The sequence below is a fragment of the Carassius auratus genome, unplaced genomic scaffold, assembly GCF_003368295.1.
Source record: "Carassius auratus strain Wakin unplaced genomic scaffold, ASM336829v1 scaf_tig00005328, whole genome shotgun sequence".
NCBI lineage: Eukaryota > Metazoa > Chordata > Actinopteri > Cypriniformes > Cyprinidae > Carassius > Carassius auratus.
In genome coordinates this window covers 189,601-216,713 of record NW_020523650.1, presented here as the reverse complement: position 1 = coordinate 216,713, position 27,113 = coordinate 189,601, and the positions used below count along the sequence as shown (strand labels likewise).

Sequence of the window (27,113 nt, the reverse complement as noted above, 5' to 3'; positions counted from 1 at the left end):
TATTTAAATTAATTAATTTATTATTTTAATAGCATTTTAAAATATTTTAGTCATGATACCTATTCTAAAATCTAAAGGTATATGTTAAATATTATCATCATTAACAACAATAAAACTATATACATTTCGCTGCTTTATCACACTGAAACAACTCCCATTGGTAGTTTTATTTTATTACTTCTATCATGATTGGTTAATCTGGCTGTCATTCAGGAAACTGGACAATGAATCGGTTCGCGCCTTTCTACCCCTGCTGAAAAAAACAATAGAAACCATTACAGAATTTGTAATGGTTTTAATGGTTCTCATTGGAATTCTAATGGTTTTAATGGACACTGTAATGGTCTCTGTGGGTCTCTATTGGTAATTTGCTTTCTTCTATTGGTGGTGTGTATTGTCTATTGGATACCATTAAGGACCAATAGAACACCTTTAGAAACTTCTAGTGGTATCTACTGGACACCAGTAGAAACCATTATGACTCCAATAAATTAAGTGGTTTCTTTGGAAAACTGTAATGGTCTTAGTGGGTAGGCTACTGCTGAAAAAAAATGAACACACAAACAATAGAAACCATTACAAAATTTGTAATGGTTTTAATGGTTATAATGGGAATTATGTTGGTTGTAATGGTCACAGTAATGGTCCCTGTGGGTCTCTATTGGTAAATTGCTTTCTTCTATTGGTGGCATGTATTGTATTGGATTGCCACCATACGTCATTTGGAAAGGTTATTTTTAATTCATTTAATTTATTTATTTATTTATTTATTTTTTTAAATCAACTCGACTCGTCATGGCCTTCAAAATTGACTTGAAAGTTGGTCTTTGTTTTGTCTGTTGGATTTGGTCCAAATTTAGCCCAAAAATAGATGTGAAATAACAGTGAAATTCTGCGTGACTTCCAAGTGCTGTAATGTGCGCGCGCGCAGAACTGGAGCGGAGGACGTCACCATGGAAACGAGGCGGCAGCCCAACCGTCAAGCAGCTGATCGCTGACACTCAATGTGGTTTCACTTTTTTTTTAGGTAAGTTTAGTCTATTAAATTACACAAATAGTACATTAAAGTGTTCCTGACACTTTATTTCATGTAAATTATACGCTTTCGTTTAATATTTACTTTATAGAAATGGTTTAGCGTCATCAGAAAAAGTCCGTTAGCATCTCAAAGGTAAGGCTAACTACAAGAGGTAACGATAGACATGAGCTCTTATTATTAAGTTTGGGCTTTTAATGTCATCTTGTGTGTAGATGAGCTCTCTCTCTCTCTCTCTCTCTCTCTCTCTCTCTCTCTCTCTCTCTCTCTCTCTGTCTCTCTCTCTCTCTCCATATATATCAATGGATGAATGGAAGTAACTTAACCGAATTAATTTAACCCTAAAAGTATGCACTGTTTAATCCTAAAATGTGAACTAACGTAACCGGATAACGTTACATCACTTACATAGAGCGTGAAAATGGACTGAAACCTTCAGGTTTTGATCTTTCATGGTAAACACATAAATACAAACTTGTTCTGTGATTTCAGAAGTGGCAGAAAAAAACATCTATGACACAGGAGAAGTTCCTGATTTTAACATTTCTGAAGAGCTGCTGACAGAGAGGATGAAAACACACACATTTTGATGTCCACGCTGTAGGAGCATTACTAAATAAGTAAAACTAAAATATATATATTTATTGTAAATGATTATATAAATTATATATTCTGTGAATTATTATTTGTCTTTTCTGCATTTCACCTCTGCTATAGTATATGCCTTATACCTGGCATTGTATAATAAATATTGTTGTCTCTGTGACAGTGCTTATGTTCCTAGGTTCTTCCATGCTGATGGCTGCGCTCTAGTCATATCTCCTGTCGAAGAACATTTTTAGACATTATGAACCATGAATAGTAAGCAATTCGTCAAACATACACCATTCAAAAATGTAAGGGTCAGATTTGTCATGTATTTCAAAGACATCTTTTATGCTCACCACTGCTGCATTTATTTGATTAAAATACAGTTAAATTGTGAAATTACCATTTTTTAATAACTATTTTCTATTTACGTTTGTTTTAATAAGTGATCAAAGCTGAATTTTCAGCATCAATCTCCAGTGTCACACAATCCTTCAGAAATCATGCTTTGTGAAAACAAGAATAAAATTGTACAAAATATTCACATATAAAGCAGTTATTTGAAATTGTACTAATATTTCACAACATTACCATTTTTATTTATGATCAAATAAATGCAGTTCTTGGTGTACATGAGACTTATTTCAGAAACATAAAAAAATCTCTATCTCCAAGCTACACACTCTCACACCAAAGTGACTGTTAAAAATCATTTAAACTTTGTGTCAGTACATCATAAATAGGAAAAGGCATCAGATCACCGTCTGTGATTTGTTGTTTCGTGCCGCATCCAGTGTAGAGAGCATCACTGATTATAAAAGGCTCTGTTGTATTTTGTTGTGCTGTCCAGTGACGACACAGTGTTAGAACTCTTGTTAAATATCATTACATATGATGTATGTATGATGCCATTCAGCACTGATAGATCTTTTCTATTTCAGAGACTGAAAATCATTGATAAAGCACAAGGTTACTGTAACATATTTAAACAATATTAATAAGAATTAATAAAAATGCATCTGTGACTTAATATTGGTTCTTATTTTTCAGTGGAAAGTTCTCATTAAACACATAGCTTTCTTTTCATCTTTGTGCATTTTCAAACGTTGTGCATATTTCTGAATCATTTTTTTTTTTTTAACTTCATAATATTGGTTGTCTTCTCTTGTTTCAGAGTTTAGCTCCAACCCCAGTTAAGCAGACCTGAGCAGCTGATCAAGGATCAGCAGAAACTCTGCAGAACATTGGTCCTTCAGCCCAGGACTGGACACCAGTGTTGTAAGTCATTCTGTCTCTTTATTGTGCATGCTCAGAACATATTGCAGGAGATCTCAACATTGTCTCTCAAGGTCCACTTACATGCAGAGTTTTGCTCCAACCTGCAGTGCACCTGAACACATTAATCGAGGTCTAACTTTTAGTGTTGTCACAGTACCAATTTCAGTACCAAAGCAAAACACAAAAACATGCTAATTATTATTTTTTTAATTATTATTATTAGCCGCACTTATGCTAACAATTAACTACTCCAATAACAGTGTTCATTTCAATCCGACATTCAAATTACAGTTATATATATATATATCCTGATAAATACAGGTGCTGGTCATATAATTAAAATATCATCAAAAAGTTGATTTCACTAATTCCATTCAAAAAGTGAAACTTGTATATTATATTCATTCATTACACACAGACTGATATATTCCAAATCTTTATTTCTTTTAATTTTGATGTTTATAACTGACAACTAAGGAAAATCCCAAATTCAGTATCCCAGAAAATTTGAATGTTGTGAAAAGGTTCAATATTGAAGAGACCTGGTGCCACACTCTAATCAGCTAATTAACTCAAAACAACTGCAAATTCTTTAAATGGTCTCTCAGTCTCGTTCTGTAGGCTACATAATCATGGGGAACACTGCTGACTTTACAATTGTCCAAAAGACGACCATTGACACTTTGCACAAGGAGGGGAAGACACAAAAGGTCATTTCAAAAGAGGCTGGCTGTTCACAGAGCTCTGCGTCCAAGCACATTAATAGAGAGGAGAAGGGAAGGAAAAGATGTAGTAGAAAATAAGTGTAGAAGCAATAGGGATAACTGCACCCTGGAGAGGATTGTGAAACAAAACCCATACAAAAATGTGGGGGAGATTCACAAAGAGTGGACTGCAGCTGGAGCCAGTGCTTCAAGAACCACTACACACAGACGTATGCAAGACATGGGTTTCAGCTTCGCATTCCTTGTGTCAAGACACTCCTGAACAACAGACAGAACCAGAAGTGTCTCACTTCAAAAAGGACTGTACTGCTGCTGAGTAGTGATATATCAGACCCAGGAATGCAGAAGAGCTGAAGGCCACTATCAGAGCAACCTGGTCTCATAACACCTGAGCAGTGCCACAGACTGATCCACTCCATGCCACGCCGCACTGCTGCAGTCATTCAGACAAAAGGAGCCACAACTAAGTATTGAGTGCTGTACATGCTCAAACTTTTCATGTTCATACTTTTCAGTTGGCCAAGATTTCTAAAAATCCTTTCTTTGTATTGGTCTTAAGTTATACTCTAATTTTCTAAGATAATGAATTTGGGATTTTCCTTAGTTGTCAGATATAAATAAATATATCAGTCTGTGTGTAATGAATGAATATAATATACAAGTTTCACTTTTTGAATTGAAATTATGATATTCTAATTATATGACGAGCACCTGTATACACAGAATGACTAATTGAACTGCTTTTATAGTTTTAATAATTAATTTATTTGTAATGAATAAAGGGATTTTACATTTGATTATTTGTTTTTCTTACTTGAATGCTTTTTGTTCGGATGTAAAATAAAAAAGTGAATTATTATTAAGAAAAGAACTGCAGGAAAAGATGCAATGTTGCTCAGTGATTTTGGTTTGGAACCTTTAGAAAATAGAAAAGAGTTGACTTTGCCAACTCTTTCAACTTCAAACGGGTGTAGCTCAGTCATTTTTTTATATATATATATACAGTTATACATCATTTTGAAGGACTTTTTAATGAGAAAAAAAACCTCAACTGATTTTTGCTCATTGTGACTAACTTTGCCAGCACAGGTCACATATGCTACTTAATTTCCACTTGAGAGTGGTCAGATTTAAAGTCTGAGATTAGTCCATCAGTTCTTGAATTTCAATTTTTGTTTATGTGTGTGCGTGTGTGTGTGTGTGCGTGCGTGTGTATGTGTGTGTTCAAAACAAGAGTGTCTGTCTCAGAAGCTGAAGAAAAAAGGCCACACCTTATAGGAAATAAACGCCTCCTAAGTGTACGGAAATACCTGGCTGAGGAGATCAGTGACATAAACCAGATAAAACTGTCAGTGGTAAGTGTTTACATATCCATATCCAAATGGAATTGCTACAACCTCATATCTAATATGACTCGAAGTGAATAGAGACTATGTACCATAAAAAGTAGATAATGTAATTATTCAAGCCTATTTGTGAAACTGGACCACAAAACCAGTTACAAGGGTAATTGTTTTTATTTTATTTTTTAGATTTTTATTTCAATAATAATAATAAATAAGTTTTCCATTGATGTATGGTTTGTTAGGAGGACAATATTTGTCTGAGATACAACTATTTGAAAATCTGGAATCTGATGGTGCTAAAAAATCTAAATATTGTGAAAAATATTTGAAATCCAAAGCAAGGCATTTTATTAATACAAAATTAAGTTGATACATTTATGGTAGGGAATTTACAAAATATATTCATGGAACATTATCTTTTTTTAAATCCTAATGATTTTAGGCATGAAAGAAAAATCAATAACTTTTTTGAGACTGCCATATAAATATATGAATGGATAATCTCACATACTGGTAATGTGGTACATTGTCCTAATGAATTGTCCCTTTTTTTTTTTTTTTTGCAGGTCTGAGACAGCTACAAGCCACAAAAACAGTTCATAGTTCCTGCATTTCTATTAATGCATTAATGAATAACAATAATTAAAATAAAATGTAATGTCAAGGTTTTGTGTTAATTCCAGCTATGTTGAGTATTCTGTGAATAATTTAGATTTTAGGTGCATATTCTTAATTCTTTGCAAAACAACCTGAACTGTTTGCTATTGAAAGGTTGATATGAAGTTTAAATAAATAAAAAAATTATATTCTTGACAAAACCTGTGTACAGTTTGTATTAATAATTTAAATTATTTACTTATATTAATTAATGGCCTAATTACCAGCTATCAGTTAAACATTCAAATCAGAACCAAAACTGCAACGAAAACTATTAAATATATGCAAATAAAGACCAGTACAAACTTGCAATGGAACCATCAGAACCATTACAAAACTGACGGAAACCATTAAATTTGTTTTAATAAAGACCAATACAAACTTGTAATGGAACCATCAGAACCATTACAAAACCGACGGAAACCATTAAATTTGTTTTAATAAAGACCAATACAAACTTGTAATGGAACCATCAGAACCATTACAAAACCGACGGAAACCATTAAATTTATTTTAAAAAAGACCAATACAAACTTGTAATGGAACCATCAGAACCATTACAAAACCGACGGAAACCATTAAATTTGTTTTAATAAAGACCAATACAAACTTGTAATGGAACCATCAGAACCATTACAAAACCGACGGAAACCATTAAATTTGTTTTAATAAAGACCAATACAAACTTGTAATGGAACCATCAGAACCATTACAAAACCGACGGAAACCATTAAATTTGTTTTAATAAAGACCAATACAAACTTGTAATGGAACCATCAGAACCATTACAAAACCGACGGAAACCATTAAATTTGTTTTAATAAAGACCAATACAAACTTGTAATGGAACCATCAGAACCATTACAAAACCGACGGAAACCATTCAATTTGTTTTAATAAAGACCAATACAAACTTGTAATGGAACCATCAGAACCATTACAAAACCGACGGAAACCATTAAATTTGTTTTAATAAAGACCAATACAAACTTGTAATGGAACCATCAGAACCATTACAAAACCGACGGAAACCATTAAATTTGTTTTAATAAAGACCAATACAAACTTGTAATGGAACCATCAGAACCATTACAAAACCGACGGAAACCATTAAATTTGTTTTAATAAAGACCAATACAAACTTGTAATGGAACCATCAGAACCATTACAAAACCGACGGAAACCATAAAATTTGTTTTAATAAAGACCAATACAAACTTGTAATGGAACCATCAGAACCATTACAAAACCGACGGAAACCATTAAATTTGTTTTAATAAAGACCAATACAAACTTGTAATGGAACCATCAGAACCATTACAAAACCGACGGAAACCATTAAATTTGTTTTAATAAAGACCAATACAAACTTGTAATGGAACCATCAGAACCATTACAAAACCGACGGAAACCATTAAATTTGTTTTAATAAAGACCAATACAAACTTGTAATGGAACCATCAGAACCATTACAAAACCGACGGAAACCATTAAATTTGTTTTAATAAAGACCAATACAAACTTGTAATGGAACCATCAGAACCATTACAAAACCGACGGAAACCATTAAATTTGTTTTAATAAAGACCAATACAAACTTGTAATGGAACCATCAGAACCATTACAAAACCGACGGAAACCATTAAATTTGTTTTAATAAAGACCAATACAAACTTGTAATGGAACCATCAGAACCATTACAAAACCGACGGAAACCATTCAATTTGTTTTAATAAAGACCAATACAAACATGTAATGGAACCATCAGAACCATTACAAAACCGACGGAAACCATTCAATTTGTTTTAATAAAGACCAATACAAACTTGTAATGGAACCATCAGAACCATTACAAAACCGACGGAAACCATTAAATTTGTTTTAATAAAGACCAATACAAACTTGTAATGGAACCATCAGAACCATTACAAAACCGACGGAAACCATTAAATTTGTTTTAATAAAGACCAATACAAACTTGTAATGGAACCATCAGAACCATTACAAAACCGACGGAAACCATTAAATTTGTTTTAATAAAGACCAATACAAACTTGTAATGGAACCATCAGAACCATTACAAAACCGACGGAAACCATTAAATTTGTTTTAATAAAGACCAATACAAACTTGTAATGGAACCATCAGAACCAATACAAAACTGTGATGGAAACCATTATGTGCAAATCGTGACCAATACAAACTTGTAATGGAAACCAATACAAACCAATAAATCCTAATGGAATATGCCCAAAACACACTACGTAATGGAAACCATTTGGTAATGGTTTTAATGGTTAATTGCTGATGGTTTGTAATGGTTTTGTAATGGAAACCATTAGAATTTCTGTAATGGTTTCTATTGTTTTTTTCAGCAGGGACATTTAAAAATATGACCGTTATTGTCGTCTTTCTGTGAGTGAGGCGGATAACTGTGAGCTGCTGCTCGTTATAACTGACTGCTCGGTCGGTCCCGAATTATTTAATATTTGCCTGTACATTTTTTTATTTATTTTGAGCGAATTTGAGTCGTGACATGTCAATGGAGAACAAAAACTGTCAACACAAGAAGGGTCAGGTGTTCTGCGAGGTCCTGAAAACATCCTGGCAAAATGAGGTAAGAAAATCGCTAACGTTATCTTTATTATCTTTTGAAAATAGTAAAGTATTACCAGAGTTTACAAATGGGTAGCTTAAATGACATGTAACCTGCAGATAAATAAATAGCCGTGTGTCTATTTTTGCATTGCTTTATCACAGATGATCAAGTTAGATGCTCACCCAATGTGTTGCTGGTAAGTTATGTGTTAATGTCTGTCTTTTAGATATTTTCCCATATTTTGCTGATATGAATCCCATGCATTAGGTGTGTTATATATGTTTGTATTCTTATAATAGTTTCAAAGTGTTTTCTGAAACATATAAGTGCAAATGTCGGTATTTAAATAATATAATTTTAATGAATTAATAATAAAAGGATTGTTAAAGCCATGGTTCTCAAAGTGTCAGGCCCCCTCTAGTTGTTATGCAGGTGAAACACTAAATTAAACTAACTAATGTTAATACATTTTAACTTAATCTTTGAGTAAGTTTTTTTTTTTGCACTTTTAAGTATGTTACAGTTAAAGTACAGTACAGTTTTGTAACTTTTGTTACATAATTACATTTAAAATTACATTTTAATTTAAACTTTTTTTTTTTTCATTTACCTCTGTATAAGCACAGTTGTAGTGTTAATGTTCAAACTGTATTTACCATGGTAAAGTGTCTGACAACAATAAATATTCTTATTAGAATAAAACTGCCTCATTTTTTAACTGTAGACCTGTAGCTGAATAGTTTGGTCTACTACGCTGCTGAAATGTAATGTTGGTCATTATGGTGGAACTTAATATTTAATAACAAATATTTTCTGAAGTGGTACTTGGTATAAAAAGTTTGAGAACCAGTGGTTTAAAGAAATGGTATAATATGAAATCCTGCTTTTTAAGAACTTTTCAGTAAACTCTTTCTTCTTTCCCCTTGTAGAGTCATTGAGGATCCAGCTTGTTCTTTAAACATTGGTAAGAAATTGTTCTTCTGCTACATTGCACTGTCACTTCTGCTAGAGATGCTTTGACCTTTTGTGATAGGTTTTGATTGTGCTTCGTTTAATAAAAATTTACTGAATTAGATTTTACTTATTTTACTACACTGTAATGTTAGTGTTCTGATTAAAACAGTGTAACTGGGGGCTCTGAAAACACTGCTTATGAATAATTTGTTAATATTGTACATTTTCATCTGAATACATTAAATAAGTGTTTAATGAATAGTGTTGTCCACTTTGTTTCCAACTCCACTGTTACTGAACTGTAAAGTGAAAATATTGTGTGATTTATTTTGCATTCAGTTTTCAGTTAAATATATTTCACAATATCAAAGTTATTGTGAAACATTGTGTACATACCTAAACTCACTGGTTAAATCTTATGTGTCCTCCAGAAGTTTGTGCTCTGCAAGTGAACGACTCCTTGTGGTGCCATCCCAAAGAAGTTCACAATCACTCTCACGGATCTTTTCCTGGACTGTGTCCAGCTGCTGGAATCACCTCCCAATCTCAATCCGAACTGCTGAGCCTTTACTCATTTTCAAGAAACATCTTAAGACTCATCTTTTTCACCAGCACTTAACCAACTAATGCTAGCACTTTTCCTTCTTTTCTTGTCTTTCATATTAAAAAAAAATATAAAAAAAACCTGGCTATGCGTTCTGTACTAGACTAACTGAGACTTGTCATAGGACTTGTATCCTGTTGTTGTTCGCTTGTACACCTGACTGCTTCTGTTGTTCTTATTTGTAAGTCGCTTTGGATAAAAGCGTCTGTTAAATGATTAAATGTAAATGTTTATACAGGACGGTACAGAAAGTGCAGAAGTGGGAGAGAGTGGAGGGGACGGCGTCAGAAAGGACCTAGCGCTGGGACTCTTTCAAGGATCACCCGAAGCACAACCACACTGTATACACTAAGGCTGCTGGTTCTAACATTTTAGAGTGCCCTGCGGTAGAAATCTCATCTGCATTCCCCACGGTAAAGAAGACACATTTCCCGTTAGAAATCAACTGGTTGAAGGTTCCCTGCTCGTACTGTTCAACACATTTTCACTGCAAAAATGTACACAACTCTTGTAATGAGACACATTACTAAAACATGTTTTTGACAGAAACTGTAGTTTTCCACCCAAATAAAAGATCCACTGGTTTCAGTCATAAAGGTACAAGGGTTTGTCTTGTAAGTGCTGCAAAAAATATGCATTTATGTGCCAATTTATTTTTACAAAAACCTATAAATATTATTGTATTTGGATTGTTCTACTCCATGTTTTTAGCATTACCTCCATGCATAGGCTACTCTGCATAATAAAGTGTGGGATTATTTTCATCTGTTTTATACCGTATGTTTCCAAAATTAAACTGCTGTTTGACAATTTTGAGCATGTGGTAGTTTATTGAAGTTGTTTGTAAAGCCATTGCTGCCAGTCAGATTTTTTAGCCTTGCATGTACCGTGTTGATCTAAATGCCCAGGATCTAGGTGTATTTATACACGGTGCAAGGTACGACGGGGAAATCCCAGGTCTGCAGCACGACCCTAATTCATCCGTAATGCAGGTAAGACGGTGAAACAGCGTCGCGATTTCAAGGGTGAATCCACGTCGTGATTTCAACGTTGATCCAATTTGCAAAATCGAAAGGTAATTCAACGTTGATTCAACGTCGGGATTTCAACGGTGAATCAGCGTCGTGATTTCAACCGTACACCAACGTCACGATTTCAACGGTGAATCAACGTCGTGATTTCAACGTTGATTCAATTTGCAAAATCGAAAGGTTATTCAATGTTGATTCAACCATGGTACCTGACGTTGTTTCAACGTTGAATCAACGTTGAAATGCCGGCTGGGGTACTTCAATATAATGAGCTCCAAGTTTAAGAATAGTCCTAGACTTCTCTCTCTCTTTAACAGCATTAGCTCAATGATATATGTCTTCTTGCCGTTAGAATTTTCCTGCCTTGCTAAATGTTGGGCTCATGATCAATAAGTTCGCCTCAATCTGATTCAGTAAAGTCAAACCGCAGACAGTGAAGCCTCGGAGACCTGCGCGCTGTGAGGCGGGAACAGAGGACTCCGCTTGGTCTTAAAGCCTCCCGCAAACATCCACGATCACAAATAACAATGATTTTTGTAAAATAATGATTAATTATTAATAGATGAATTGTGATCATCATTATGGTCTTGTTAAAATAATAATATGGGCTGCGAGAAAATTATGAATACAAATAGTAGCCTAGCGCTGCTGAGTGCAGGCATGTTTCAGCCCAGTAACACACCGTTCCTCAGAGCCAGAACACAGACCAAATTCTGTTCAGCTGGAGGGGGTTGGGTTTTGGATAGTTATTCATGGCTTGTGGGGGTCGAGATAAAGGTGTGAATTGCTCTTTCATATGGACAGTGTCATGAGGCTTTCACTTGCTGAACCGGTTTATACAGGACTGTTGTTTTGGTTATATTCACAGTGCTGGCTCTCTCTGACGAGAGAAATTCACACATTACACTATTCCTTTTCGTTTAAAAACATTTCAAGCTTTCTGTAGATATATTTTTAATGTACCTATGTGAGACACCACAATATTATGTTAATTAAAAAATTATCATTATCATGAAAAATTAAATTGATGAGACAGCGCCTCCCTGTCATTAATGCACATTAATAATTTTTGCACAAACACTTGAATATGAGCTTCTTATCACGAGTAAAATTCATGCCAACAGCCAACATATTTAGCTTGAGCCGAAGGTTGACTGCAAGAGTCGAGCGGGATGTTAAGAGTTAGTCTGTTTCTTTTACTGATTATATTCGGGTTAAAGCATGATTTAAACAGATTCACACTCAATCGCTTTCGCAATAATGCGTTCAAACAAATGTAATCTTACAGTCAGTGTTGGGAAAGTTCACTTTCTACATGAACTAGTTTAAAGTTCAATTCACAAATTTTAAAATGAACTAGTTCAGTTCATAGTTCAAACCACAAAATTTTGAACTAAGTTCACACAGTTCCAAAAATGAACTAGTTCATAGATATTTTTTTTCCATATGTTGCTGCGAGCTATTATTTTTCAAAATTATTGCAACAGCCCATATAGAATCACAGACAGCAATTATTTTATCAGTTTTAACAATGAAACTATGCGTCAGATTTCATCTTCATATCCAATTTTGAATCCTTATCCAACCAGGGTTTACATTAGGATTGAGGGGACAGCATTTCCCCCTTGTTGCTTTAATGCTTTGTCTCGCATTCTCACCGACCTTGTCATAAACATCATAAAATTATTTTAAATGATCATACGCCTTCTTGCTACATGCTGCTGTCACCGCGATGGCTATTGTTTTTTTTTTTTGTTTTTTTTTGGTGACGCGTCACGCATGCGGCGGACGGTGGTGCGACACTGGTGGCTGGTGTTGCCAGATTGGGTGTTTTTTCGTTACATATTAAGACCCGTTTACGGTGTGTTTTAGCCGGTTTTTCGTCTGGAAGGCTCTATAGAAATCTGGCACCCTATTGAACGAAGTTAACCTGAGAGAGCGTGCCGTTCACAGACACCAGAATGAACGAGTTGACAGTAACGTTCATCAGGCATTAATTCAGCACGTTCAGTTCACGTTCGCCCAAAATATGAACGAGTTCATGAACTATCCTTCAATGAAAGCGTTCAGGCACAACACTGCTTACAGTGCTACATTATCAGCATGCTATCTGATTTTGAAATCTTGAAGAAGTTAATCGATCTGTTTAGATAAAATAACTGACAAAGATGTTATTTTCATCACAAACAACATTTTCACAGCAGAAAGCAGCAATTAAAGATGTAGCTAATGCTTACAATGTTATTAGTTTGGCATGTGATATAGGGGAAAAGTTTACACATAGCTTAAGCCATTTTGAAACTCTCCTGTTATTTTTTAAAATTATTATTATTTTATATGCTTTGTTATGAACATAACATTTCAAACATACTGAAATACTTTATTCACTGGGTGAAGGCGGAGCGTGTTTCTGATATCAGTTCGCGTGGAGGGGAAGTTGTTGCTGCTCATAGACTCTGCTGCGAGTGAGAGAGATGTTTCACCTGACGAAACGAAGACGACCGCGCAAACACAAGCACCGCACATCCGCCAAAAATCAACCTGCAGCAATGCTCGTTCATCGACTCGCCAAGTTTTACTTTTGTAGGTCGCATGGCAGTAAATAATTCGATAATATGACCATGCAGTCAATACAGATATTTAATAAAAACGTTAAAACAAGCAGGGCTGTAAAAAAAACAAACAATAAAAAACGCATGCCGTCTACACCAGTCTGGAGTGGAACGATCGAACCAAATACAGCAGAACACAGTGATGGATACACTGGACACGATCCCTATCAGTGAACTGATGCTCGTTCTGTTTATGATTAAATGTTCTGAAACTGCGTTCAGATGATTTGACACTGTAGTGTGATGTCATCAAGTTTAGACACACTTTTCGCTGTGGGACACAGATGACAACTCTGGCGTCCGGTGTAGACACGGACAGTGACTGCTCTATTTACAAATAAGTTCTATAAGAAAAAAAATTAATCTAAACCAGCGGCATAACGAGATGGAAATATAACTAGAAAAAATATTAACAGGTCCTCCATCCATGACACTGACTCACTGCTGAGCTGCCAGTTTTAATCTGAACAGCTCTTAAAGCTGAGTGGATGGTTAGATGCATGATGGGCTAGTATTAAATTAATCATCTTGCTGTAGTTATAAATTTGACTGCTAAATGAATGATAAAGAACTATATTAATAGTGTTTTGTAAAATTTATTCGTCATTTGAATATTAATTTAAAAATCGGTTTAAATCATAAATCATATTTAAAAAAAAAAAAAAAAAAAAAACTGGGATTTTTTTTAGGCCATATGATAATACCCTAATTTAAAAGCAAGTAAAGAAGGTTCCCTTTAAAATTACTTTAGTTATCAATTACTAAAGTTTTTTTTTACATCTTGTGAATGTTGTTGATTATAATGAGAGAACTTGCGTTTAATTGTGAGGACGTTTTATTAATTCTTTAGAGTTTCAAAGATTTAATCGTGCCGGTTTAATTTTATTCGTTTCTTGTTTTAGGCAAATTAGGCCTAAATAATGGGAACGAAATTATACACTGCTTCACATTTAAACATGCAACAATTTCTTAATCAGTTTACAGACAAATGTCTTTTTCCCAATAGGTTATGTCAAAATAAAGGGCAGGTAACGAATAACAAAAATGCATGTTGTTTTATTAAAGGAAAAAAAATATTTATATATAAAATATAAATTAAAATATAGGCATAATATATTAAAATATTGACATTTTGCATAGTAATCCATGTAGCCTACCCCCCTAAAATAGGCTACCACTTTTAATGCTCGGATGCAAAGTAAACCACAATTTATTTTGAATAATATAACGCATAATTAATATAATATGAATAATACTGCACACCTTTTAAATGTGTCCAATCTAAAATATGGTTTAATACCATGTAGCTTAGAAAATATAAGCACAGACTCTTTCTCTTTCTTGTTCTAAGAAATGCATATAACTTCATAAATACCAAACTTTCTTATGTGAGTATTAAATATTAAATATATTAAATATTTTAATTTAATTAATTAATTAATTAATTTAATTTATGCATTTAGCAGACGCTTTAAAGCGACTTACAGTGCATTCAGGCTATCAATTTTTACATATCATGTGTTCCCGGGGAATCGAACCCCCAACCTTGCGCTTGCTTGCGCAGTGCTCTACCAGTTGAGCTACAGGAACACTAAATATTTAAAACTATAGTGTTTTTCTTTAATTTCATTTCATTTCTTTCAACTACAGTGTTTTTCTTTCATTTTCGTGACTGAAGGAGTCAAATGTAACACATCAGCGAGGCAAAACTGACGTCTATTTGCGAAAATGTGCTTTGATGCGCTTGTTTTATAACGTGTAGGTAAAAGCGGCATTTTGGATGTCTAGTTAGTGTACACAGGTAAATGAAAATAAAAAGTTTAAATTTAAATTTAATTTTAAATGTAATTATGTAACAAAAGTTACAAAACTGTACTGTACTTTAACTGTAACATACTTAAATGTGCAAAAAAAAACATACTCAAAGATTAAGTTAGAATGTATTAACATTAATTAGTTTAATTTAGTGATTCGCCTGCGTTACAACTAGAGGGGGCCTGACTGAGAACCATGGCTTTAAACAATACTATTTTTATTTATTTATTCATTTTCAATAATTCATTAAAATTATATTATTTAAATACCGACATTTGCACTTATATGTTTCAGAAAACACTTTGAAACTATTATAAGGATACAAACATATATAACACACCTAATGCATGGGATTCATATCAGAAAAATATGGGAAAATCTCTAAAAGACAGACATTAACACATAACTTACCAGCAACACATTAGGTGAGCATCTAACTTGATCAGCTGTGATAAAGCAATGAAAAAATAGACACATGGGTATTTATTTATCTGCAGGTTACATGTCCTTTAAGCTACCCATTTGTAAACTGTTAATACTTTACTATTTTGAACAGATAATAAAGATAACGTTAGCGATTTTCTCTCATCATTTTGCCAGTATGTTTTCAGGACCTCGCAGAACACATCTGACCCTTCTTATGTTCACAGTTTTTGTTCTCCATTGACATGTCACGAATCAAATTCGCTCAAAATAAATACAAAATGTACAGGCAAATATGAAATAATTCGGGAACGAATATTTTAAAATGCTATTAAAATAATAAATAAATTTAAATAAATTAATATAAATAATTTAAAAGCTTGTTAACCTTTTTCTACCATTTAGCATTAAACATTTTTTATGTTGTTTCATTAAAACAACTGACCTTATTTCAACCATATTTCAACATTGAAAGTTGGTCATGTGCAGGATGTTTTTCAACCATTCAGCTTTAAACGTTGAATCAATGTTGTTTCAACGTTGAAACCACAACTGACCTTATTTCAATGTTGAAGGTCGGTCATGTGCCAGCTGGGCAACTAATACTAGCACTTTTCCTTCTCTTAAAAAATAAAAAAACCTGTCTATGCGTTCTGTACTAGACTAACTAAGACTTGTCATGGCACTTGTATACTGTTGTTGTTCTCTTGTTGACCTGACTGCTTCTATTGTTCTCATTTGTTCTCATCAAGTAGCTTTGGATAAAAGCGTCTGTTAAATGATTAAATGTAAATGTTTATACAGGACGGTACAGAAAGTGCACAAGTGGGAGAGAGTGGAGGGGACGGCGTCAGAAAGGACCTAGCGCTGGGACACTTTCAAGGATCACCCGAACCACAACCACACTGTATACACGAGGCTGCTGGTTCTAACATTTTAGAGTCTCCTTTGGTAGAAATCTCATTCTGTATTCCCCACGGTAAAAAAGATACAGTCCGGGGGGTTCCCGTTAGAAATCAACTGGTTGAAGGTTCCCTTCTCAAACTGTGCAACACATTTTCACTGCACAAATGTACACATCTCTTGTCATGAGACACATTACTAAAACATGTTTTTTGACAGAAACTGTAGTTTTCCACCCAAATTAAAGGTCAACTGGTTTCAGTCATAAAGGTACAAGGGTTTGTCTTGCAAGTGCTGCAAAAAATATGCATTTATATGCAAAAATATTTTACAAAAACCCTTAAATATTATTGTATTTGGATTGTTCTACTACGTTTTTAACAATACATCCATGCATATTCTGCATCATAAAGTTTGTGATTATTTTCATCTGTTTTATACAGTATTTCCAAAATGTATGTTTCTGTTTTACAGTTTTGAGCATGTGATAGTTTATTGAAGTTGATTGTAAAGCCATTGCTGCCAGTCATTTGATTGTTAGCCTTTATCATGTACTGTTGATCTAAATGCAAACTCGGATCTCATTGAACATACAATTGTGTATTATACAAGGTGCAAGCCAGGTCCGACGGTGAAACCACGTCGTGTTATCAACACCTCATTCAGCGTTAACCCAAGGTCTGCAGAACGACCCTAATTCACCCGTCTGTCGGTCTTTCAACGTTGATCCCATTTGCAAAATCAAAAGGTAATTCAACGTTGATTCAACCCTGGTACATGACGTTGTTTCAACGTTGAATCAGTGTTGAAAGTCCGACTCGGTAAAAAAATTTTTGAATGATTGAGCAAACGATTAGGAATGACACAGAATAATCATCATACATTTTATTATTGCACAACAGATACATTTTGATACATTTTATGTCAAATAAGAATATTATAAATCTGCTTAATTGTTGTAGGCTGATTTGGAGCATACAGCTCAGGTAAATCCTTACGAAAACCACTAACCAAGACACAATTTATAAAGTATTTAGCATATTATGAATAGTAGTAAAAACAACAATAAACTTAGCATTATGTCATTCTATGCTAAAACATTCCTTTTTGAAAATCGTTTATGTTTCAGTGACTTAACGTGCTCATATTTTCAGAGTCTCTTTCAAGCGAAACAGGAAACTCATGAATATTCATGTATGCTCCGCCCAGCGTCACCAAAAATCTCAGAAACCGAATATTTCAGAACACCGGCCCACTTAAAGTCCTGCTTTCTGCACTAGATTTAGACCTCTTGTTCAGATAGCTGATGACGACAATGTTCAGATTTTACTCGTCATACTCATTTCTTTCAACATTTCCGCTTGACATTTAAAGCGTAGGTCTATGGGTACACCCCATCGGTCATAATTATTAGCATCTACCGAGTGGTAAAAATGTTGCGGTTTGTACATTTTTAGTGGATATGGTAGAGTGACTATGTCATGTTGATGTAACATGATCGCAATGAGGGATGCCAAGGTTGATCGGCCATAAATCGGAACCAGCCGCTTTTTGCTTAAAATACGCGATTGGCAATTTTTTGTTTTTGCATTCACATGCACGGACTACATTGTGATCATTCACTATCATATTGTTTATTTGGAAGTATTATGAAATCTGTGCGCAGGACACGGGCAGCCGTTCAGTACTGGAAGTCCAGTATGGCGCTCCGACGAGCTCTTTAATATGACGTTGCAACATTCACTCGCCCCACTGAACGTCTCACTGACGTCTTAATTTTTTGCTATTAAATCCATTCATTTTAAGACGCAGACGAGGCGTAGACATCACGCAGACATCACGTAAATCACGTGTGGTAGTGAAGTGTCGAGTCAGACGTTCACGCGTGATTCACGTGTAGCAGTGAAGTTATTTTTTTCCCTAACACGGATCAGAAGGTCCTCACACGGCTCAGTGCAGTGTGTGAGGCAATGCACCATTTACTTGCTCTTCATTCACTGCTCTCAATGGACGTGACATCTCCATCTGCATTATAACGTGACGTCTCCGTCTGCCTTATAACGTGACGTCTCCGTCTGCTTTATAACGTGACTTCTCTGTCTGCCTAATAACGTGACGTCTGCGTCTGCATTATAACGTGACGTCTGCCTTATGACGTGATGTCTCCATCTGCATTATAACGTGACGTCTCCGTCTGCATTATAACGTGACGTCTGACTTTTTTTTTTTTTTTGTGATTGCATGTTTAGTGCGTCTTTTTAACGGCCAATTCAATGTACATTAATGATGCTGTTTATTTTTATGAAATCCTTTTTGAAATTTCATTTGAGGGCTATTGTGTTTTTATTAGGGCTGTCAAAAATAGTGCGTTAACAACGTTAATTAGTTGTTTGTCGTTAATTACGTCAAATTTTTTACGCATTTCACACATGCGCAGTGTGACAAATTATTCAGGTCAGGAAAGTCTCGTCGATCTCTGAATTATCAAGATAGTAAAAAACAGCGGCGAGCGCCGCAACGAACACACAGAAGAAGCTTAAGGTTTTACCCCAGTTACTCTCAAATACATTCATGCCAAGCTCGATAAACAGAGATGACTTTGGTAGTTGATACGCTGTGGGCAGATCGATACTAATATCAATAATATCGAAAGTCTTTAAAATACAGTGGCAATACAACTAATTTGTATAAACATATGAAAAATCACGGACCAGAAAATGCAGAGCTGCAGAAACGGAGAGAGGAGGAGAAAAATACCCCTACCCCTACCCCACCCCACCCCCTGGCCCCGACAGACCCGCGACTCAGAGGCAGAAGTCACTGCCAGAGGCATTTCAGTTTGGCAGAGAATATCCAGGTAGATAAGAGCTAGGGGGATCAGGGACCACAGGGGATTCTGGGAGAATTTCTTTGAACTGAAGGCTTTGGGTGTTGTTTAATTTTTACATTTTATATTTTGTATTTAAAGTAATTGGATTTTATTTATGATTATTATTATTTTTTTTAATCCTGAAAAGAAGTGCACTAAAGAGGAGAAATGTTATTTTGTTCTCATTATATCATATTACAAGGAAAAATTGGTTTTACAGTTTTTATATTTATTGTGAAGTAAAACTTTGTTTAATTAAGACAAAAATCCTGAAAAGAAGTGCACTAAAGAGGAGAAACATTTTTTGTTAACATGCTACTTGAAAAGAGAATTTGTTTTTACATTTTTTATATTTTTTTTATATCATTTTGTAACTTTGTTTATTTAAATAAAACAGAAGTAACCAAAAGTTGTTTCTGAACAAAAGCTTTTGTAGTACTGATTAATAACCCAAAATGCAAAAAACAAAAACAAATTAAAAGTCATGAAAATTCATTTAGATTTAGGTTGAAGATGCATCCACCTTAATTATTAAAAATTATCGGTATTGGTATCGGTATCGGCGATACTGGCCCTATATTAATTTGGTATTGGATCGATACCAAATCTAGCGGTATCGCACATCTAACGCTGGAGCTTCTTCCTGTTATAGCATCCTGTGTTTCACACTGTGCATGCGCAGAACGCCTACATGCAATGCAGCGAAAATTACAGCTGTTTGGAAAAGCATATGCATTTTTACTTGGTTTTATTGGCACTTTCAGAACGTGAAAATATCGATCCTAAAGTATTGTGGCAGAGCAAATGAACACCTCCCAAAAACAAGAGTGCCCAGAGTGCAGAGGGCGCATGTTTGTGTTTCGGAGTTCATTCTTTCGAGTTTCTCTATGCATAATTTCATAGATATGTGGCTATATTTAACCATTGGTTCACCAATATGTAGTTAAATGGCATGGTTTGATAAAGTGCTCAGGTAAATTTGATTAAGTAAATGTTAAACTTTTGAAATTCAGAAAAAAAGAACCACATATTGATGAATCAATACATGAAAATTATGTATCCGTGTCCTGTTATTTATCTTTTGGTATGCATTTCAGAAAAAAAAAAGGTTAGGATTCAGGTGTAATTGCAAATAGTGATTAATCCTGATTAATCCACTGAAAATTCTGATTAAGTTTATTAAAAATTTGAATCATTTGACAGCCCTAGTTTTTATCTTTTTACATTTTTAATTTAGCCTATAGCACTTGATCATCTTGATGGCCAACACATCGATCGCAATCGGCTGCTAGATCTGAGACTGTTGCTCTAAAATAATAATAAAATACATGGAAACATGCATTATTCCTGATTAATGTTCAGTTTTTCAAGCACCTCTCATCTTATATTTTACATTTAAAACATAAATTAGGATTCTAATATTATTTTATCATGTTTTCCTCTCTTTTAAAAAAAGAAAATGTTAACTTTTATTCAGCGATAATGTTAAATTGATAAGAATAATAATAAGAATAATAATCTTCTAGTATTCATCAATCAATTCTGTAAAAATATTACAGAAAAATATTAATCAGCAGGATTTTTTTCCGACGGTGACATTGAAGGACCATGCGTCAAAGAAGACTGGAGTAATGATACTAAGAACTCAGTTTTGCATCTCAGAAATAAATATAAAGTATATTAAAATAGAAAAACGTTATTTTAAATTGTAACAATATTATAATAACAATATCAACCAGTATCAGATCAATATCATCAACCCCTTCAATATATAAATAAATAAAACCTTATATAAATGATTCACCAATTTTATGTGTTTGTTTATTTATTTATTTGTCGTGTCCACGATCCTTATCGTTGCGTGAAACGAAAATAGAACTAAACAACGACTCTGGCACTCGCTCACCAATAGATGGCGTCGTTGGTCTATGTTAAATTCATTTTATCCGACAACAGAAACAAATGATTAGTGAAGTGAAGTGAAGTGACATTCAGCCAAGTATGGTGACCCATACTCAGAATTTGTGCTCTGCATTTAACCCATCCGAAATGCACACACACAGAGTAGTGAACACACACACACACACAGTGAGCACACACCCGGAGCAGTGAGCAGCCATTTATGCTGCGGCGCCCGGGGAGCAGTTGGGGGTTCGATGCCTTGCTCAAGGGCACCTAAGTCATGGTATTGAAGGTGGAGAGAGAGCTGTTCATGCACTACCCCCACCCACAATTCCATCCGGCCCGAGACTAGAACTCACAACCATTCGATTGGGAGTCCAACCCTCTAACCATTAGGCCACGACGTCCCCAAAACTTGTATAAGCACCTTCCCCAGGTGCTTATACAAGTACGTAAATAAATAGCTTCAGTAGCCACAAGAAGAAAGGAAAACAGATAAGTTAACAAAGAAGTCATGAATAGAAGTAAAAACTAGCAGCTGCATTAAGGACTAACTTTAACTTGTTTATTGAAGATGCAAGACAATATCGTTGAGAAAACTTAAGATATGTTTTTTTAAAGCTTTATGATCAGTGAATTTGTATACCAAACAAGCAAAGATGAATTAAATATGCTATATTATATATATGGTGTGCGATGGATACAAAAATTATCGATATTTTCTGGGATTTTTAGCCATAACTATAATCAGACTAATTTAGCTGAGTCTGTTTTTCTCTCTCTGTTTCCCAAACACAGCTGATGTGCAGCCATTGTGATATTTCAGGGTTTTTTTTTTTGGGAACAAAAAATATGTTTGTTAAAATCAAGTTTTTTTTTTTTTTTTTTTTAAGGAACAACCGAGCAGCCAGCCGCAGGAAGCGCAATGAGCATATGTTCGATCAATTTAGCCTTCTTCACAAATCAGCAAGACTTTCATAAAATAATATTAATGGATGAGAAAAAACAACGTCATGCATTTTACCATACTAATTTTTTTTTTTAGCCTAGATAAATGTGCGCTATTGATTAAAATAAATAAAGAAATAAATACATAATTATAATAAAAAAATTAAAAAAAATGCGCATTTCATGAGTTCATATTACTTTTTTTAATGATTTTTTTAACATGCATTCAAATATCCATATTTATTTCTTGCTGCAGACAGCGTGAGGAGATCCTTCAGTAGGATCAATGCCCGCAAAGCTCCGGGTCCTGACAACATCCCTGGGCGTGTACTGAAAGTCTGTGCAGCAGAACTCACTGATGTCTTCACAGACATTTTCAACATCTCACTGAGTCAGGCTGTTGTTCCCACATGCTTTAAAACTACCACCATCATCCCAGTCCCGAAGAAGCCATCTCCATCCTGCTTCAATGACTACCGTCCTGTTGCACTTACCCCCATCCTCATGAAGTGCTTTGAACGGCTAGTCATGCACCACATCAAGTCTGCCCTCCCCCCTCCCTGGACCCCTTCCAGTTTGCATATCGGTCCAACCGGTCGACCGATGATGCCATCTCCACTGCCGTCCACTCAGCACTCACCCATCTGGAAAAAAAGGACTCATATGTCAGAATGCTGTTCATTGAGCCCCCTCCTCTTCACTTTGCTGACCCATGACTGCACACCATCACACAACTCCAACCTCTTTATGAAGTTTGCAGATGACACGACTGTGGTGGGTCTCATTAGCAACAAATGAGACCTGGCCAAGTGGTGCAGTGACACCAAACTCTCTCTGAACGTGGAGAAGACGAAGGAGATTGTTGTAGACTTCAGGAGAGCACACACTCAGCACGTTCCTCTGACCATCAACGGTGCGACTGTGGAGAGAGTTAGCAGCACCAAGTTCCTGGGTGTGCACATCACAGAGGACCTCTCCCGGACTGAAAACACAGCAGCTCTGGCCAAGAAATCAAATCAGCGTCTCTACTTCCTCTGCAAACTGAGGAGAGCCAGAGCCCCACCCCCCATCATGTACACCTTCTGCAGAGGCACCATCAAGGGCATCCTGACGAGCTGCATCACTGTGTGGTATGGCGCCTGCAACACATCCTGCCGAAAGACTCTGCAACGCATAGTGAGAGCAGCTGAGAAGATCATTGGTGTCTCTCTCCCCTCCCTCCAGGACATTTATGGAAACTGTCTCACTCACAAAGCCCTCTGCATCACAGATGATCCCACTCACCCATCACACAGCTTTTTCAGCCTGCTACCATCAGGGAGAAGACTGTGGAGTCTCCAGGCCAGGACCAGCAGACTGAAGGATAACTTCATCCACCAGGCTGTCAGGAAGCTGAACTCACACCCGATCTTGCCCCCCCCCCCCCTTCTTCCCCGGGCACCACTGAACTATGCACCCCCCCCCCCCCCATTCAGCATGGAACTGACGTCATTCCACTACCTCATCAGTCCGTTAAATAAAATAACCCTCTTGAGCCCTTTACCACTTTAATCAGACTTAATAAGCTTTTGTTTTTGCACTAAAAAACCTTTTATCTTTTATCTGTTGTTCACTTCATTGATTTGCACTCTATCTGCCTTTTCCTTGCGCTGCTTTATTTAACTTTATTTTTAGTTTTATTATATGTCTTTTTTAACATTTCCTTATTGTATAGTTGTATCCACATTTTATATTTGATCTAGATTTTTAGGCTTTAATGTTAATGTTATCTGTATGCAACGGGGTTTGAGAGTAACACAATTTCAATTCTCTGTATGTATGTACTGTACATGTGGAAGAATGGACAATAAAGCAGACTTGACTTGACTTAAAAGTAGGCACTTTGTAGTAACAAAGCTGCATGGGTGGCTTGCATGCTAAAAATAATGAATGGACTTGAAAACGTTAAATATTATTTCCAAGCAGTTATACCATAAATAAACTTCTTTGTGAAGACAGTGGCATAACACAGTGAAATAATATGTTCTTTGGCCATATAAATATAGTTGTAATGTACGTAGGTAAAGTTTACCCGCTGGCGGTTTTAGGTATACAGCGATCTCTGACAGTTCTAGTGTTAAAGCCAAAAAAAGTAAAACATTTGAAAAGAATTAAAGATTTAAAAAAAGAAATAAAATGCATGCATGTTTTTCCATGATAACAACACATTAGGTGGCGATATGCACACAGAATGCAACTTAAATAAATACACAGGGGGAAGAGGAGGAAAATGTACAAATTAAAATAGGATACTCTTTATTGCAAATTGTACGCAACCAGACAAGGAACATATGCCACATCCAAAATAACTAATACAAATAATCATTTTGACAGGATTAAATAAATATGCCAATCCGAATCCAAACCGGAAACGTCCAAGGAAAAAATACTTAACTTCCTTAAACCGCCCTTGATGGTCAGTTGCAGGAATGGATGAAGGTTTCACATAAGTATCTTCAGACATATTTTATGTAACGTTAAACTATAAAAAAAAGTTTTTAAATGTTTCAGTTAATTTGTTGTTATAATTTTTTAGCTACCAGGGTCACGTAAGCCTACCTACTAAATCTTCGTTGTTGCTTAGGTTTAGAGAACTTAAAGGGGGGGTGAAATGCTATTTCATGCATACTGAGTTTTTTACACTGTTAAAGAGTTGGATTCCCATGCAAAACATGGACAAAGTTTCAAAAATTAAGTTGTACGAAACCGGTTTGTCACAAGTTTCGTAAAGTTTTTTTTCGAGTATGGCTCTGTGTGACGTTAGATGGAGCGGAATTTCCTTACATGGGTCCTAAGGGCACTTCTGCCAGAAGAGCGCGCGCTCCCGTATAGCAGAGCACTGAGAGAACAGACATTCACTGATCAGAGCGAGAGCGTCGCGAAATGTCACAAAAGGAGCCTGATCGAGACGGTTCGCAGCACCACTGCCCACGTATCGACGAGGACACGAAAGGTTCAGTAGACTTTTTGCTTTAAATGAATGGTTGTTGTCATGGTGTAAAGAACAGAAACTGCTATTTGTTAATAACTGGAATCTTTTCTGGGAGCGTCCTAGACTGTTTCGCGCTGATGGATTACACCCCAGCAGAATTGGAGCGGAGCTTCTCTCTGACAACATCTCCAGGACACTTCGCTCCATGTGACTAGTAAGACAATTCTCAAATAACTACTATGATGAGTTTTGTTCCACCCGCTTAAATGCTAAAAGTACTTGCGCTGTAAAACCTATTAAGCCTGTGTCTGTTCCCCGAATAGTGAGGTCAAAATATAAATATAATGTAGGATCTAGAAAAAATCTTATCGTAATTAAACCAGAAAAATGTAAAGTAAATGAACAAAAACAATTTTTAAAGTTTGGGCTCATAAATATTAGATCACTCACACCAAAAGCAGTTATTGTAAATGAAATGATCACAGATAATAGTTTTGATTTACTCTGCTTGACTGAAACCTGGCTAAAACCAAATGATTATTTTGGTCTAAATGAGTCTACTCCACCTAACTACTGTTATAAGCATGAGCCCCGTCAGACTGGTCATGGCGGGGGTGTTGCAACAATATATAGTGATATTCTCAATGTTACCCAGAAAACAGGATACAGGTTTAACTCTTTTGAAATACTTCTGCTAAATGTTACTCTTTCAGACATGCAAAAGAAATCTAATGTATCTCTTGCTCTGGCTACTGTGTATAGACAACCAGGGCCGTATACAGAATTCCTAAAAGAATTTGCAGATTTCCTCTCAGACCTTCTAGTTACAGTTGATAAGGCGCTAATCATGGGAGATTTTAATATTCACATTGATAATGCAAATGATACATTAGGACTTGAGTTTACTGACCTAATAAACTCCTTTGGAGTCAAGCAAAATGTCACCGGGCCCACTCATCGGTTTAATCATACACTAGATTTAATTATATTGCCTGGAATCGATCTTACTGCTATAGATATTGTACCTCAAAGTGATGATATTACAGACCATTTCCTTGTATTGTGCATGCTGTGTATAACTGATATTAACTATATGTCGCAGCGATACCGTCTGGGTAGAACTATTGTTCCAGCCACCAAAGAAAGATTCGCAAATAACCTGCCTGATCTATCTCAACTGCTATTTGTACCCAAAAATACACATGAATTAGACAAATTACTGACAACATGGGCACTATTTTCTCTAATACATTAGAAGCTGTTGCCCCAATCAAATTGAAAAAAGTTAGAGAAAAACGTACTGTACCATGGTATAACAGTAATACTCACTCTCTCAAGAAAGTAACTCGTAGTCTTGAACGCAAATGGACAAAAACTAACTTAGAAGTTTTTAGGATTGCATGGAAAAACAGTAGGTCCAGCTATAGACAGGCTCTAAAAACTGCTAGGGCAGAGCATATACACAAACTCATTGAAAATAACCAAAACAATCCAAGGTTTTTATTTAGCACAGTGGCCAAGTTAACAAATTACCAGACGCCACCTGATTCAAATATTCCACCAACGTTAAATAGTAATGACTTTATGAATTTCTTCACTGATAAAATAGATAACATTAGAAATACAATAGCAAATGTAGATTCTACAGCATCTAACACTTCAGTTTCATCCATCGCACCCAAAGATAAACTGCAGTGCTTTACAACCATAGGACAAGAAGAGCTAAATAAACTTATCACTGTATCTAAACCAACAACATGTTTATTAGATCCTGTACCCACTAAATTACTGAAAGAGCTGTTACCTGTAGCCGAAGAACCGCTTCTCAATATCATAAACTCGTCGTTATCTT

The 27,113-nt window shown here is 35.4% G+C and overlaps 1 long non-coding RNA gene across 1 annotated transcript; it reads left to right on the top strand.

The window, feature by feature from the left end:
* The first annotated feature begins 1,589 nt into the window (after nt 1-1,589).
* LOC113070837 (uncharacterized) lies at nt 1,590-5,706 on the top strand. The gene is made up of 5 exons (XR_003279995.1): nt 1,590-1,656; nt 1,806-1,897; nt 2,799-2,902; nt 4,862-4,982; nt 5,540-5,706. It is a non-coding gene; the product is annotated as an uncharacterized LOC113070837 (long non-coding RNA).
* Nucleotides 5,707-27,113: the final 21,407 nt, after the last annotated feature.